Source organism: Numenius arquata, chromosome 8 (genome assembly GCF_964106895.1).
Source record: "Numenius arquata chromosome 8, bNumArq3.hap1.1, whole genome shotgun sequence".
NCBI classification, from domain to species: Eukaryota; Metazoa; Chordata; class Aves; order Charadriiformes; family Scolopacidae; genus Numenius; species Numenius arquata.
Window position 1 is genome coordinate 35,784,891 of NC_133583.1, and position 17,698 is coordinate 35,802,588.

Below are 17,698 nucleotides of genomic sequence, written 5' to 3' on the forward strand. Positions count from 1 at the left end.
AGAGCTGGCCTCATCCTTATGCCACGTGTGCTGCATTATCATGTTTCTCATCAACTGTGTATGTGAGAAAAGGTTGGAATCTGAATCAGTCATTGAATCAGAAGGCTAGTAAGGTTTGATAAATCATTGTCAATACTTTGTATGATCTGTTCATTTTTTTCTGCAAGTTGAATAAAGTTAGCTTTTGTTATACAAGCATTCTGAACAACTTTACACATTTTTTTATTAGTGATCCTGCTCTTCTTGCACACAGCTGAAGAAACAATGTTAACCTAAGAGTGGCTTAGTTATCTTTGCAGTGCACATTAATATGCACATATTTTGTTTGCTGTGGAGACACACTGAAGATAGTGGCAAAGCCCAGGGTTCATACGGTTCTGGCATTTTTAAGTACTGTCCCAAATTATACTGGTGGTAAATGTACTCATCATAAAAACTTTCAATGCAGATACCTTGTGACTGAACCTCTACTAGAGGATTTTCTACAGAAGAGGTTATTTTGTACCAGGTTAGTTGCACCATTGAGAAACAGTGATATGTTGTTTATCAAAAATGGAAGGAAGATGAAAAGATAATTTAAAGTTGGTGTGGTGATGGTGTTGTGTTTTTCTTTAAACTATGGTAACCTTGCTTTCCATTTGTTTGATAGGTGTAGAGAGAAATTCTCTACTGCAGAGCTGCAAAATTTACCTATATTGTATCACAGTTATTTTTATTTAATTTGTAAGACTGAACACATTCCCTTGTTGTCGTTCTGCCTCAGATATGTCAGCTGTAGTATTTTTCTTTTGAAAACAGGTTATTGTTTACTTGTTAATTATATTTTTCAACAGCAAAAATATTTGCTAATATAGTTAATACCAACTGATATAACATTAAATTCATTGGCCTTTTCCTCTTGACATTTGACCATCAAACAAGTCATTAACTATTATTGATTATTTAGTAATGGCTTAGAAATTCTGACCTGATTTACAATACGTCAACAGCTTCCAATTAGATTTTCCCTAAGTCAACAATAAAACAAACAAATCACCAGTTTCAAAAATTTCACTTATTAAATTTGTATATACTGCAGTTTCACTGAAACTGTTGTGCCAGGGAATCTAGTGAGAGAAAAGAAGGTTGCTGGAGGGTCAACAGAAGATGTAATTCAGCCACTCCAGGCAGCCAAGTCCAGTTTGGTTTTTTTTACAGCTCAGGACAGCACTGTGAGATTTAATTTAGAGGATGATGCATGTTAACTTTCAGTTGCGTCTGAGGTGGCTTGTAATTACAGCTCAGTTAGACTGCCTTTTAGGGGAGGACTGACAGAAAATTCTTTGATTATACGTGAATCAATTAATCTCTTTTCTCCTGTGTTCAGATGTAAAAATGAAGGCAATAATATGATACATCTCCCATTACTGTGCTGGTTTGTCATGTTGTACACCCATAGTTATTTTCTAGTGCATGTTTATGTGTGCATTTAACACAACAGGGTTCTATTTCATATAGGCAGAGTTTTGAAGCAAAAAAAATTCTAGTTATCTTTTAGCTATTGTTAGGGTGTCTGATGAAAAATAATCAATGATGGCTGTCTATATTTTAACTTTGCCGCCCAGCTAATATCAGGTAAGCATTCTCCAGTGGTCTTACTGCTATCGATAATCAACTTTCTGATTATAACAACATGAAGGTTGAATGCGTTTATCAGTCATACTAAAATGTGCTTTGATTGTCATTAACCCTCTACAACAGGGTGATTGTATTTGTGTAGCAGGGTCTTTCTAGCGTGGTGAAAAGAGGGGCAGAAAATATCAGCTCCGAGGGGATGGATAAAAATTCTGAAGAATTTGCAAAACCCTTTTATCAGACATTTTGCTGAATTGTGTTGGTAATATTCTGGAACAGACATACATTATAAGAAAGAATTTAATGTTACACTGGATATCGTCTGGCTACAAAACCAGAATATCTGCAAATACAGGAAATACTACGACGATAACACAGTTATTCTGCCTTACATATTCTGTTTATGTTGTTATGATGGAGTGAAGCAAGCCTATTCCCAACATATAAAAATAAACGAGAGGGAAATCTGCGTACTTTAACAAAGAGCTTAGAAAGTAGAACCTCTGGGTACCTCTTTTAGTGAGCGGTTTTACATGTTCACTAAATGTTGCTACGGTAGTTCTCAGTGTGAAAATCAACAATGAATGAATGAAAGAATGAATTGTAGCCATATACTCTTTTTGTACCATTGAAAAGAAAGAGTCACTGGAAACAACAGTACCTTTATTTCAATATGTTAAGCAGGCTTCAAAAGCTAATATGATTTTTTCCCCCCTAAACTAAAGCTTCTTACACTTTTGGAAGCTGTCTTCCATTTTGGGACTTTTTCCCAGTTACAGGGCCATTAATACATTATCTAAACTTTGTGCTGCACATGAAGATAAAGACTGTACCAAATCAGGTCCAGGTGATAAGCTAGCTACTGTCTTTGATACCAGAGAACTCCTAAATCACCCTGTATAAAAGGCATGTAATGCTTCCTGGACTTAGTATCCTGTTTACCTGGGAAATTTGTGTAGGACAGCTGGTTTAGCTGTTTCTCAAGGGGGTGATTGGTGTCCTGGTGCCTAGATATAGAGCAGGAGTGTCAGCAGATTTGCAGGAGGAATCATTAGCAGTGGAGCTGAAAGTAAGAAGAATGTTTGCTAGGTGGGAATCAGGGAAGGAGAAGAGGGAGCTGCTCGCGGAGGAGAATGAGAAATCAGAGGAACATGAATGGACTTCAGGTATTAGATGGAGCTTTTTGTCAATAGGGAGAAAAATGGCAAAGGGGGAGGTGAATTTATGTAAAAGATGTGCAGCATGATTCACAACTTGAGGGCTGAAACAAATAATTAAGTCACATTTCTTGTTTTATTTAAGCAATCTATTCATCACTGCCTTGTTTCTGTGTGCTTAAGAAAATACTAGTATATCATCAACCGCAATAAATGAGGTACCATAAGTATACCTTTGAGTATCCTAAATACAAAATGATTGAACCAAACTCTGGGACTTAAAACAATCTTTGGACTGTGTTTAAATCAGGTGAAGCTGCCAAAAAAACAAAACAAAAAATAAAAGTGTAAATTGTTGTGATATATATTGCTCCGAGGCTATATCGAGTGTTTTGATATTTATTCAGTAGCATTTTGCTGTATGATTTACTGCTTTTCTATGAGTCTTATCTTCAAAATTCCACTTATTCAAGAGTTCTGTTTGTTGTTATCAGGCTGTTCTGTGAGAGTTTATCCTATTGCTCCCTAAAGATCAAATTTAAGCATGAAAAGAACTGCTTGCTGTTTCTGGAGTGTTAAGGTTTTATACAAAATTTTTGTCATTTGTTTGCTTCCCTATGCTTAAGAACACCACAATCTGCCTGACAGATGCACTGAGAATAAAGTTGATATAAAAGTAGGAGAATATTTGCTAGGACCATGCGAGTTTGATAAAGTGAAACTTATTTGTCCACTTTTTCTCACTGCCATAAATTCTTACTGAGCACCCATAAGCCACCAGGCTCGGTGGTCTGAAATTGCCTTTCCTGTATTTTAGTGAAGCAGGGTCTTCATTTCAGTCAGCATTTCTCGCACATAACAAAACAGTTGCAATTTGCTATAGTGTCTCACAAGGCACTAAATGCATTAGTGAAATATACAAAGTGTGTATTTGGCAAAGGAAACATAATTTTGGAATTTCTTTCAACCATCAGTCAGTAACATGAATGTACCATGCAGGAACTGCACTGTACGCTTTTATACAGTCTTTCACATTTCGAAACCAATCTGAACCCTACCAGAGAAGCAAGATATAGACTAAATGTGCATGTAATTAATGGCGTCAAGGGTATGGCTCTGCTAGCCACATCTCCATTCATATCCCATGAAGGAGCTCTGCGTTGCGCCCTGCAAGCTGTTTATCACACTCACCATGCCTCCAACATGATACTTAGCTCAGAAACTTTCAGGTCATTGCCTGCCCTTGGCTCGTCTATACCACATAGAGTTCAACAGAGAACACGATGTATAATTTTACTATCATCTATGGATGGCTCCTAAGGAATCGGTATCTGGGCCCCTGGAAGAGCAGGCTGCTCTTTGCCTATGTATTTCCATCATATTATAAATATATTCAGAGAGTAAAAGTTCAAATATCTTCTATATACCTTCTAATTTTTTTATCACTGCCTTATTTGAACCCTTTTAGGTGTATTCGCAAGGTACGATGGAGCGGTATGTGTATCTTCAGCATGGCTATAGGCCAGTTTGTACTTCTACACAATATAACAGTGTCACTTAGTTACAAGTTCAGATTTTGCAAATAGAACCACATTAGTATTGCAATTTAGTGTGTTGCGTCTCTTGATAAGGCTTAGTAGCAATGCCATGCTGATGTGTGTCTGCTTCTCTAGTGTCTATCTCATTTGGCTCTGGCTTAGGGCTGTCTGCACCATGCAGTGATGCACAGTGTTTTTATATCAGTACAGTGCAAAAATTGTGTCGCCAGCTGACGAAGCCATCCATTAGTAATAATGCAAGCTTTCTTATTTCTATTTAGGGAACAAACTTCAGTTCACAAAAAATTATACAGCTTCATTTTATAAAGTTTTCAGTGTGCTGTTGTTCGAGTTGTGTAGTGTAGGAACTTCTACCCCCAAAGCCAGACAATCATCTTCTGCACAATTTGTAAAATGTATTCCAAAATGACTAATAATTTCACAGGCTTTCATGAAAAAAATTAACATTAAGACTGAACGAAGGTCAATATCCATCTCATCAGCATATTTGCTGAATTTCACTTCAGCATGCTTTAGAGAGCAATTTACTAGTAATTTAAAGGAAATTTTAGGTAGAAAATCATTTGCCCCTACTTGTTATAAAAATAAAAAAAATCAAAGAGCACCACTGTAGTATTATATTGCAAATAATGCTATTGCTTTACAGGGCCTCCTACTTTTCTTCTTAATGCCCTTTCTCTGTTTCGTGCTAGTTACCTTTCAGTTCCAGTAATAAAAGATGATGAATTAATTAGTGCAAATGTATGATAATTATTGTCAGATGAAATAAACATAAAAAACAAATGGTTTATAACTAATCAATAATTATGTACTCTGTTTAATCTTCAATATTCAGGGCATGTCTAAATAGCGTCATTATAAGGAAAATCAAATTATTGCACAGCTGTGTTGATTATGGAGCACCATTATAACTTTCATCCTCCTCATTTGGTTCCTGCTTAAGTCATGCTTTTGTGCCCACTTCTTAATACTGGAAAATGTCTCTCTCTTCTGTGCATTGATTTATAGTTAATATTGAGGCATAAAATTTCCTATTATTGTGGCTTTCTCAAGGTCTTTCACAGGTATTATACAGACAGGCTCCAAATTCTTTCATTGCAATAATATGGAAGCATGGAAGCAATATGAAAGATTAAAGACAAACTTAAATGATATATGTCTCTGTGTTTGGATTTAATCTGTGCCTGAAGATATTTTGACCTAAATTACCAAATATATTGCAGTTTCATAAGAGGCAGCTGCAGCCAGCTCATTCTGAGCTACTCGGATTTAACGTTCATGGAATATGGAACAGGTAAAATTATTTATGACCCATTCAGTCTCCTATTCTTGCTTTGGTTTGGGAAGAAGTCTATACATTTGTATTCGTATGTCATTTGAATTATTATGTCATTTGGTTATTCTCTTGCTTTGCCTAAAGAATGAGGGTAAAAAAAAGAGTGATTAATATTCAACAAATTTCCAAAACTAGAATACTGTTGGAGTGAAATATCTGCGATACTTTCTTTTTGGCATATATTTAAGTTTGTATATAAAGTTTAAGACATTCTCTGATGAAAACACTACCAAAATATGCTGTCATTTGAAATCCAAGCCTCGTTCTGGACCTGAAGCTCGCTTGCAAATGGTCTCTTACTTTATAATGAGGAGTCTAGACCATAACACTGCAGTAAAAATCTCTTAAGACTAGGATAAATTTCAGTGTTCAGATACCTTTATTGTTTGACATGCAAGCACAAGAAATAACTTTATTCTTCTAGGCATTGGTTTTAAATTACCATGAATGAAAATACTGAGCTTGTTATTTGTAAGGTATATAGAATAATTATAGCACACAACGCCAAAAGATCTTGTGTTTTCCTGAGACCTGCAATCTAACCATTGAAAGAGAGAGGTAATGCTTTCTGTGAGAACAAACAGGTGACATTAATCATTTGGGCTGAAAAGAATCAGTAAAAACAACAGTTTGGCTCCCATTCTGCCTAGCACATTTGCCTTGGACATGGTAATCCTAACCTCCCTCAAAAATTGTGGCTAAGGTGGTGGTTGTTTACCTAAGGGGTGACTTTTCATAGAGCTTAATAACTGGGGCCATTTCCCACTCGGTATCTGCTTGGAAGCTGCACTGTCTCTGACTAGAATTGAAATTCATCAGTACTGATCTAGATGGTAAAAATATTAGGAAACAATGTGTTACTGAAGAACTTTCCAGACGTAGAAGCTTCAGAATTGCTATTGATAAATATTGTGAACACTTTTTAGGCACAAAGGTGATTCTTCTACCGTTTTCAAGTGGGAGAAAAAAAAAAAAGAAAAACCCGAATGCAGATTTTTGCTCTTCCTTAGGTTAAATGTTTGCAGAGAACTTCTCTGCTTATCTTACTTTGTAACACAATTACTGCCTCTTCCCCTTGGCCTTATCCTTATTCAGTTGCTTTGTACTGAACAAACTGTTGAGGTTGATGTTGATGTTCTTGATCTGGCTCCTCAACAATTAAAATATCTCAGAAGTGTGATTGTGGAAAGGCCTCTGCTGCAAACGTTGAACATTGAATTTTCTTCCAGGGTAAATCCTAGTTTTATTCTATTATTTAAAAAGTATCTGGTGAGGGCAAATATGGAGACTGGGGACAAATTAATCTATTGAGGACTTCAACAACCAAGGCTGCCAATATTCTCTGTGCTATATCCACTGACTTTCGGTGGATGTTTTGCCTGGAATTATTTTGTCCCTTTGTGGCATTTTCATTTAGATTTTGCTTGAGACTTTCTGCCTTTATTCCTTTTCCTTGTTTAATGTTCTGCTCTTGTGATTGTCTGGAGGCAAACTGTGCTACAAGTCTGGAGTGAGACTCAAGCTGACAAGTGTGGATGCTTGGAGAGACACTTTCATGGGTGCATGACAAGCTGGTGTGTTGCGTTTTATTTGAACGTGTTCCAATACACACTTGTTAGTAGTCAAGTGGCACTTATAGCAGAGTCCTGAACAGCAGTTCATGGGCTTCACCAGCATCTCCATCTCATTCTGCATGTCTCAGGGTTTCCTTCATGAGTCCTTACACTTTCATCCTGTGTCCCTTATTTTGCGGTCATTTTCTCCTGAGGTTTCAAACAGGTATATAATTTTCCCACCAGTTTGAACCTTAGAAGAATTATGACAGAGATGTGCCTAACTTGATTCAGTTAGTCTTCTCTGCCATTTTTAAAAATAGAAATGAGGACAGCTCCTATAGAAAGTATAAATTGAATATGTTTTATTTATGTCTAACTTGTTCATTTAAGTAAATTAATTTAGGAATTGATTGAAGAAAATGAAGAAACTATGCTACCTGGGTAAGTAATTGTGTAAATAATTAATTTTAGCAAAAGAATTGCATATATTAATATGCTATCATGTATTCCATTATGCACAAGATTGAGATAAATGATTTGGTAGTATCTTTCTGAAAATAAGCTTCCATATGGATTTAAGCGACATCAGTTAAAAATCTGAGGTGACTGGAAGGCAAAAGCTACTGCTTTTAGCCACTGCTAAAAAGAACTGTTTGGTCTTGAATAGACCAGATGCCTGAAAGTGTCTCTGTGCGGGCAAACTTGTCTGCTCTAAGACTTTAATTCCAGAAGTGTTGTTATGAGTATCTTGTCTGATCTCATGTACCAGATCACCTGGAGAATTCCTTTTAAGCATTCTTGCAGAATTTGAGCCTTAAACTTAAGATGCTGGAGATGATATAAGTCCCTGCATCTTACTCGGCAGACTTCTGATTTTGCCATATTACATTAGAGGCATTTTATATTGGTCATTGATAAAAACCAAACAAAGCTATGGTTGAGGATAAAAGCAAGATTTGGACAAAAGATTCAGGACAGGTTAAAGATCAGCATTCATAAATCTTTTATTAGGCTCATTTCCTGTACTTTAATTGAAAAAAAAATAATTGTATTTGTAAGCAATTGTCATGGTTTCGGCCGAATTTACCAAAACCAGACTGACAGATGGCCCTTTCCTCCCTCTCCCCCCCCACCAAAAGAGAGGAGAGAAAGAGATAAGGAGATTTAGAGGTTTAATATGAACCAAACTACTTTAATGAAGAATTAATATTAAAATTTAAAAATAAATAAATAATGAAATAGATACAGTATATACAAAACCGTGTTAAGCTCCCAGGATGACAGTCATGTCACCGGCAGGCACTGGGGAAGTCCCAGACTGGACTCAGTGACGGATGGGAACTGGATTCCAGCTCTGGAGTCAGGAATACACGAATCGGGATCAAAGGCAGATGAACAGAGTCCTCTTTGGATGTCGACCATCAAAGAAACAGAGTTGATCCTTTGATCCCTCAGCTTTTATACTGAGCATGGGGCAGATGGGATGGAATACCCCAGTTGGTCAGGTTTGGGTCACCTGTCCTGTCTGCCCCTCCCCACCGATGTGACCCCTCTATGCTTTTTCTGTTTCTGATCCTCTAAGGGGGCAAATAACGAAATTGGCTGACCTTGGTTGTTATAGCAATAAGTATAAGCAAAGGGTCTCTCTGCATACCATTCCTTGGCATGGAGCACAAACATTGGTCTTATCATTCTGAGAACGAGCAGTTTTCTCCACAATATGCCGTTAATTTCAGACAGTTAGAAGAGGCCTAGCTAAGATGTAAAGTTACAGAACAGAAAATTGGTTCGGTTTTACTTCAAACCAGGACATTCCACCCCTTATTCCATACCATTTGCATCATGCTTAGATCACAAACCGGGACAAATTTACTTGAAATTAGGGAGATATACATTATTCTGAATTATTAATTTTAAATATTTGACTAAATTATTGCCAAATAAAACCAAATGTATTTACAGGGAAGTACCAAATTCCACATTAAATTCAAATCACTCAATTATCTTAATTAGTAATATTTCTACTTAAGAGTGCAGAGTGCGAAGCAAACCTGTATAAGTTACAAGGCAGACAAATGTCTAACCAGGTATTCTATGATTGTAGAAATTGTGTGTGAAGCATCAGTGGTATTAGAGACGAGGCTACATGTATTAGTCTATATTCCAGACACCTGTATGTAGTTGTCTTTTTGTGTTTAATATTTGTTTTATGTTTATCCTGGAATTCACAAATATTCTTAAAGGAATTTACTGTTCAGGTGAAATAAACTACAGATAGTCAAGAATTCAAGAACGAGCAGTGTCTCTTCAAAAAATGCTGAGTAGCTGAAATTGGAACATTTTGTCTAGTTTCTGTAGTCCCAACGGAATCACATTTGCGTCTATTGGAAATGAGTCCACTTTCTAACAAACTCACCTGGCAAGCTGCTAGGTTTCCTGGAGCAGCAATATTGAAGTAGCTTTACAATTTGGGCTGTAAGGGCCAGGTATTATGGATTTGTGCAGTCTCATCATGCAGAAATGCCAGAAGCCTGAAAGTCCTGGGAGCTCTGACTTTATTTCCAGCTCCCCCGCATAAACCATGGAAGCGTTTGGAAGAATCCTGACGGGAACTTTTGGCTCTCAGATAGCATCAGCTCTTGGAACTACAAGAGCAGGCTCTGTGTAATCTGACGAATGCCCAGTCATCAAGGGCTGCATGTTTTGTTTCATTTAGGGAATAGAGAATTGACACAGTTAGGCATTTTGTGCAGATGTATATTTTAAAGTTCCTTCCCTTTCATTCCAGGGCACAACAAATCTCCTAGTGAAGTCTGTGTTTAACCACAAACAGGAAATTTGAGGTTTTGATCAGCTCCAGTTCCCCTGGGATATTCAGAATTCCTAACACACTGCTTTTTGTAAAGGCATGGATCTCACTATGCAAATGCAAGTAGTGAAATGAATTAAATTGACAAAGTAACAGCCTAGATTTCTTGAACCTATGTTATCAAGTCTGTAGGACCTATTTGGTGTCCAGCTTCCAGCTCTTTTTTTGATTCCTATACAGTGGGAATCATTTTGGGATCGTCAAAATCCTTCGCTTGAAACACAAAACTATCAAACAGCAGCAAATCTTATACTGTTCCAGGCCCCTCATTATATTTTCCTTTTCAGAAATGTAAATAATTCCATCTTAAAAGCAGGCAAAGTTTTCCCTCTATACTACAAATGGAAGACAGTTCCAGGGTGTCTCTCCTCTCATGGTTAAAAACCTACCACTAATTCTGATTCTAAATATAATGGCCAGTGCAGTAATTTTTTCATTGCCCAGCACTGCCTCTTAGTTACCGTATATTCTCTCTAAAGGTACCTACACCTTGATACATTTGTAGACTTCATCATGTCTTAGCCTCCTTTTAGCTAAATAAGTGAAGTTTCATAGGACTGGTGCCAAACTGACTTCACATGAAGAACAGCTAAGCAAGTTGTACCACAAAGTGCATAAAATAAACTGAGAAAATTGTTTTTTTTTTCTTCCATTTCAGGCATTATTAAGAACAATATTAGATAGAAACATTTTATCTTTGAATGTGATTTTTTTTTTTCTTGATTGACAACTATGCTTTAAAAGTGCTGTTTAAGTAGCTCCAGCACATACTTTCCCAACACCTTACCTTTCCATAAGGCTTTATTTCTTACCCTTTTATGTTTACAGTGCTGTTTTGACAGTTAATCCATTTTCCTTTTTACGTCTGATATTTCTTGAGAAAAAAGGTCTTTCTGAAAATGCTCATATTTTTTTGCCCTGTATTTCTCACACTGCCTCTTACCTCTTTGGTCTGTCCCTCTTCTGAGAGGAGCCCTGGAGGAGCTGTTTTTGCAGCATGTTCCAAGTGGTATCATTTCTGGTGGAGGGCTCTGTTCTGAACAGAGTGCTTCATTTCAGCAGCTCTGCTATGAATTCATGCTTGTAAAAACATGTATTTCATGCTGGCTTGCAGGCTGAAATTTCCATATACTCTTCAGAGCAAACCTAACGGATGACACTAATGCTTTGTCTGAATGATAAGTTAGCCTGCTGGATAGGTAAAGGCTTGCAGGCCACATCCTCAGCTAGGATACAATGGCATAACTCTATTTGAAGTCAATGGAGCTGTGACATTTCACATCAGTTGGAAACCTGTCCTGTGAGTTTTAAGGGCTTTTGTGTGAATCTTCCTGCCTTGTTAGTATGTCTCATGTAGTGTGAAGCAGACCCATTGGAGATGATAATTTTATGTGCTGAATAAGATATTACCTGGAGTGAGTTGGGATATTTTGTTAAAGGAGAGGAAGAAGATACATACAGCCCAAAGTGTTTCTGTTCACCTTAGGAATTCGTCTAGTACACAGATTCGTTGCAACAAGGCTATGTTGGTTAGGGATGTCATGAGACATGGTTTATAATTAATAATTATTTTCCTAAGCACAGACTGAAATTGTAGTTAAGTTTTTCTCTCTAGTCCTTTGCTTTAACATAGACTGTTTTGTTTTTCTTTAATTTAGCATTTTTCTTCTTTTAATTCATTTAGTTTTGATTTCAGTGTCTGTGTTAATTTGTGTCTAAGAGTAACAGGCGTGGATATCCTTGGGAATGTTAGAACTTCAGTTCATCAAGTTTTCTATGATGTCTGAGAGACTCTCCTTTGTTTTGTCAAGTTCATCCTTTGTACTGCCTTTTAAACAACACATTTTCATATTTCTTCTCTCTGTAGGGTTATACAGAGGGCTGGGGAGATGTAAGACAGTCCTGCAACTCTCTTCGTAATGCTTTTGGCTCAGGAAATTTGAAAGAGGTGTATAACTGTGTCATATTTGTATATGTTCAGAGTTTGCCAACAACCTTGCTGCCCTGTATTAGGCCCATGGAGAAGAAAATAAGCCTGAAGGAAAGGGAGACAATGCAAACTTGAATAAATTTTTTCTAGCCTTCTCATTTGCTTCTAGTAATGATAAAAATACATTGCTGCACATTTTAGTTAAGTTACTCTTGCTTCACAATGAAAGGCAGAGAATTATTTATTCATCCAATGAAAAAAGATGTTCAGAGAACAATTTATGTTTACTAGAAACATTATGAGTACAATTTACATTTCTGGAGGCCAGCATTTCTATAAGCAACACAGATTTTATTTCCTCTTTGTATAATAAATATGCTCTTGGACACTGCAGAAATATTTATTAGTTGTGTTGGATTTAGAAATATTTGTGATTTGGATCTGTAAACCACCAGTGAGTAGAAATTCCTATATGAGACAGAGATAGATATAGAGATAAATGACTCTGTGCTGTTAGAGTGGTTTTTACACTATTGAGAGAAATATATGTCTCTTTTCCTAAACAGAAAATATCTTGAAATACAACTCAAACATGACTACCTGGCCACCACTGTCTGAAATGAATAGATCTATGACCTAGATGAAAGGAGGAAACAACTGTGCATCCATGTGATCACAGTGAGATCTGACACATGATGATATCAACATAAGAGTAAAAAATGTTGCTAATGGGGATATAGATAAGCATAGGAAAGATAGAAAATTTTAAAAATGGTCCTATAATTAGTTTTTTGTGTGTGAAATTACTTTCATGTGTGTATTTATAAGAAAAATACAATGAAGGAAAAGCAAGACTGTCACTGAAACGTCAGCACTGCGTTATTAATTTTGTATTGATATCCAAATATTTATACACATACAAATGTACATTAGTTATTCAGGTTGCATGGAACATTTAGAATAGGTGGCAATAATCCAAACTAACATATTTTGAAACTATACAGTAGTTTGGATTCATTTTACTAAAAGCCTTTCTTGAATGTATAATGCTCTTTTGCATATAAATAAGGTAAGAGTCATGATTCTCTGTTTTGGCTATCAAGAGTGGGTGTGTGTGTGAAATGTAAGTTATTCCTTCACAGAACACCGTCAGTTTTGATTTTTAAGGTATGCCTTAAGCTATCCAATTTTGATGGAAGATTTTAACATTCTTTTGGGGTTTTTTATTTAAAGGCTGCAAGAACAACATATCAGAATGCTAGCATTATCACAGCACTAAAGAGACTTTCAGTGAGATGGTTCTAATTGTCTCCAAACCCTCCACCCACTATGACTTTTTAAGGTATCAAGAGTGAAATCTACACTTGATGAAAGTGAGAAGCTCGACAGCAGAATACTAAAGAATAGCATCAGCTAAACTAATCTTGTGCATTGTAGTTTGTAATTATTGCCTGGCTAGAACAGGTCATTAACATAAACAGTATTAAAGGGGAAAGTAATGAAATGAAAGTAGTTATGGAGCAATAATTGTAATGAGTAACCAGGAACCAAAGTTATGCTACTTTGGCCAGTTCAAATATCCTTGAAAGTAGCAACGTTAGAAGAAATCTGTTAACTATATGTTCAAAAAAACCATGATTAAAACAGATTGAGTGAGAAGAAAAAAATGCATGAATAAGAAATGCGTCATCAGCACACAGGAGTAATGTGGCTATGTGATGAAGTCATTGACACGTAGGGAGATTTAATTAGTGCAAAAACATATGATTCAAATGTCAGACCAGAATCAAGAAGAATTTCTGAGCTCCTTTCTGCATGGAAGGAATATATTATGAGACAATGAAAACAGAGTAGGTGCTTTAGTCTGCTGGCTGAGCAGATTTTTTTGCCTGTATTATTGGCTGTGCAAAACTAGCAAACGTGTATTCTTATCTCTAGTGTGACCTTCTAAGATAAGGATTAGTTTTGAAATAGTATTTCTGATGCTAGAACAATGTAGAAAATCAGGATCTTCCATGTAGATTGAATTGCTCATCAGAAAACATACACATCAAAAGAAGTTTGAAAATAAAGAATATCTATGAGCAGGGCCTTGTAGAGGCCAATACCTTTATTTAGGAAAACAGTTGCTCTACTCAGAATGAAACATTAATACAAGGCTAGTTGTCAGTTTCTAAGTAATGTTAGTACAGTCAGTATTATTTTGAGGAAAACTTCTTGCATTGGTTTGCTTTATGTGTTCTCTATGTTAGTGTGAATAACCAACTGCTATACTGTGTTGCTTTCTCACATTCAAGTTATGCCTCTCAGTTTCATCCCATTTAGGGCACCTTTCCCACACTCTATCCTTTATTCTCACATCTTTTCCTAGGGTAGTTGGATGATTTTTTGTCTTTTTTCTTTGCTGCATAAGCTGGCACTATCTCAAATGCTCACACTGTTGTTCTCAGCCAGTTTCCTCTCTCTGTGAAATGCTGTTTGTTGCTATGTTTAAGAGCTTTGTTTCTGTGCCTGAAATTATTTGCTTAGAAGGCTCAGAGCAATGCTGTAGGCCAGTATATTTCTGCAGGAGAGGTTCCACTTTCTCTTGGTGACACAAAAAGAGAGGGAGATCTGGCTGCTTGAAGCTGCCATCTTGTGCTGTGCTGAATGGGTAGGTAAGTTAAGAGTAAATTGGAAGCCACAATGGAGCTTTTCTTGAATCAAAAGAGGCTTGCTCACAAAGGGCTATGTATAATTGAGTTTATGTGTACAGGGAGAGATTAAAAAAACAGAAGAGTTGTTCTTCCAGACTGAATCTGCCAAAAGCCTCTTATTCAGAAGGACTGTGTGTCCCTAACCCCAAGAAATGTTCTGAGATTAGGTTCCTTTTTTAGTGCCTGCAGAGCTAAAGCTTTTGGAGTTATTCAGCTCTTTCTGTCAAAATATGACCCCTAGGTTTTGAGCTTGTGTTCTGCATCTGCCTTGCTCACTATGAATCTCCATACTTAAATCTGATCACATTAAGTGTGTTTCTGCAGCAGGAAATTTTTTTCAGTGCTACCAGATATTTTTCGATTTAATTGACACTTGAAGCGATGAAGCTGAATTTCTGTCATTGATTAACTGGATGGTGGTTGTGAGGTTTTTTTGTTTTGTTGTTTTTTTGATATTGGCAATTATAAATTTGAACATCTTTAGTATAGACCTTAATATTGTTTGCGAAATACTGCTTTGACAGTAAACTTCCTACTAGGATCTGTTGTGTGTGATTGTCTGTCTATCCACTCGGCTCTTCAATGCCAAAGCATGCGAATGGTGCTGCCTATGTTCACGTGTGAAAGGCAGCTGAATAGAACAGAGCTCTTACAAAGCACCTGTTATTTTGTTTCAGACCTCACTTCTATTTTCAGCTATTGTGATTCACAAAGATTTTAGTTGTTATTTATAGTAGAATAATAATAATACAAAAGTTCTCATTGATTAATTTTTTGGATGCAAGCAGACCCTTTTCTAAGATGGAGAGTTCTTTCTACTTTTAAGGACTAGTAAAGGAAGAAGTGTCAGAAAATCAGCTTGGGACAATAATAAAAAAAAAAAAAAGAAAAAGTTTATAATGAGACAAAGAATTTAAGGAAATGAGCTATCTATAATGCTTGAGTCCTGAACAATTTTGTTACATTCGCATAGGAAGATGTACAGAGTCAGGACTCATGCCTGAATCTTTTTAATCCAGTTTCTCAGTGAGCTTAAAATCAGATGATGGAACACTTGTTAACAGTGCATTAGTGCTGGTCCTGTGAGGTCACATAGACATATAGGAGAGATCAATCACAATTGAAAAGTTGTCCATTTGCACATGTCAGTGCAGCCATTTAAACTTCCACTCTGGTAATTGACTAATTTATTTTTTTTTTTCCTTCATTTCTGTGCCTTTTGCAAATCCGATGAGAATGGGAGGTAGCAACAACAGGAAGCAGGAGGTGTTTGCATGGTTCTCTAGTCTATACGTACTTCAGCTGACTCTAGCTGGACTGGCCAGTGCCCAGCACTTCTGAAAATCAGGATTTCTGTAATTCTCCCTGAAGGCGTCTGGGGAGGTTTTTTTCGTGTGTTGCGTGTGTTGTTTTCGTATCTGAGTAAAAGTGCATGTCTCTTTGAGCCTGCCCATGCACGGGTAGATCTTTAACACATTTGTACTAGAGAAAAAAAAAAAAAAAACAAAACCAAAAACAGAAGGGAAAAGGATGCTGGAGGGCTCATATGGAAATTAGTACATGTGCTTATCAGACTTTATCAGATTTTTACAAAGAAGAAAAGATAGAAAAATGGGCTTTATCCATGAATTATGTACAGTTTATTGTCACCGGAGAGGAGAATGAGTAAAATATTTCACATGCTTCAGTGACACATTGAAAAGTTCTTAAATATAGGTACAGGCATATATAAAGGTAACTGGCAATTACTTTATGTGGTTAGTGCTTGGTCTCTAGAGCAGATGATATTATTTGGTGTATGGGTTTGGCAATAAATAGGGAGAGAGTTCTTTACCTATGGTAAATCTAACTAAATTGAGACTGATGGTTAAAGTTCTGCTCTTGGTTATGCCTATCTAACAAAATTAGATTGAAATCATGGAAGATGTTATGGGAAGCAGAATATGACTACCTTTACAAAGATTTAGCAATATCTTTCTTGTAGCTAGAAAATAGTTGGTGTTACTGTGGGTCACAGTTACTGTATTTAGCATAGGATTTGTGGGCATCAAATTTTCCTTTTCCCATGTCTTAAAAACAAATACTGGCATCCAGCTTATGGCTTCCAGATTTAAATCCAATTTCCTGAAGGAACAGTCTGCTGGGTTTAGTAAAATGGTTCTGAAATTTATATACTTTTAAAACCGGTATTATACACATGCATTATTTTTAAACTGTCCCTTTTCCTGTGGTTTCTTTGGAAGTATTTTTTAAATTCAAAGGCTGTGTTCAAAATCTGTATCTTCTATCAGGCAATTTGAACATAAACTAGGAATCATCAGCCTTTAACTTATCTGCCTACTGAAAATGATCCAAGTATCACGATATTGGGCAAGGCAACGGTCATTTTAAGAAAGGAATCGTTTTAGTTCAGATGGTCAAGACATTAAGAAGCTATGATATTAAGAAACTATGTTGCTTGTTCAGTTGGTAAACTCTTGTGTACGTTTGGGTTTGTTGGTGTTGATTTGGGTTTTTTTTTAGTTTTGGGTTGTTGGTTGTTTTGGTTTGGTTTTTTTGGTCGGGTGTTTACATTTAACTTTCATGATCTCCAAATACGTGAGCATCATTTTTTGCCTAACTAGAAGAGATGGATATTACATGTTTGCACAAATGTCTACCCAGCTTCTGACAGGAATATTTGCACAGTTGTGTTTTTATTGCCTTTTACAGCTTCCTCACGTAGGATAAATTTGGCTATATACTTTAGCAAAGGTTGTGTATTTTTCACAGTATATATAATAATGAAAACAAGCTTTTGTTAAGTTTTTGTAAGTTTTATGAAGAACACCACTAAAATGTGAATTGCTCGCACTGTAAGTAACAGGATAAAAATGTTTATATAGGTATATGACTTTAAGGACAGCAATATAATACTGTCATGAAGAGTCCTGCTTCATTAGTTGCATCTTTAGTACTGGTTTGGTTGTGTTCTATTCAGT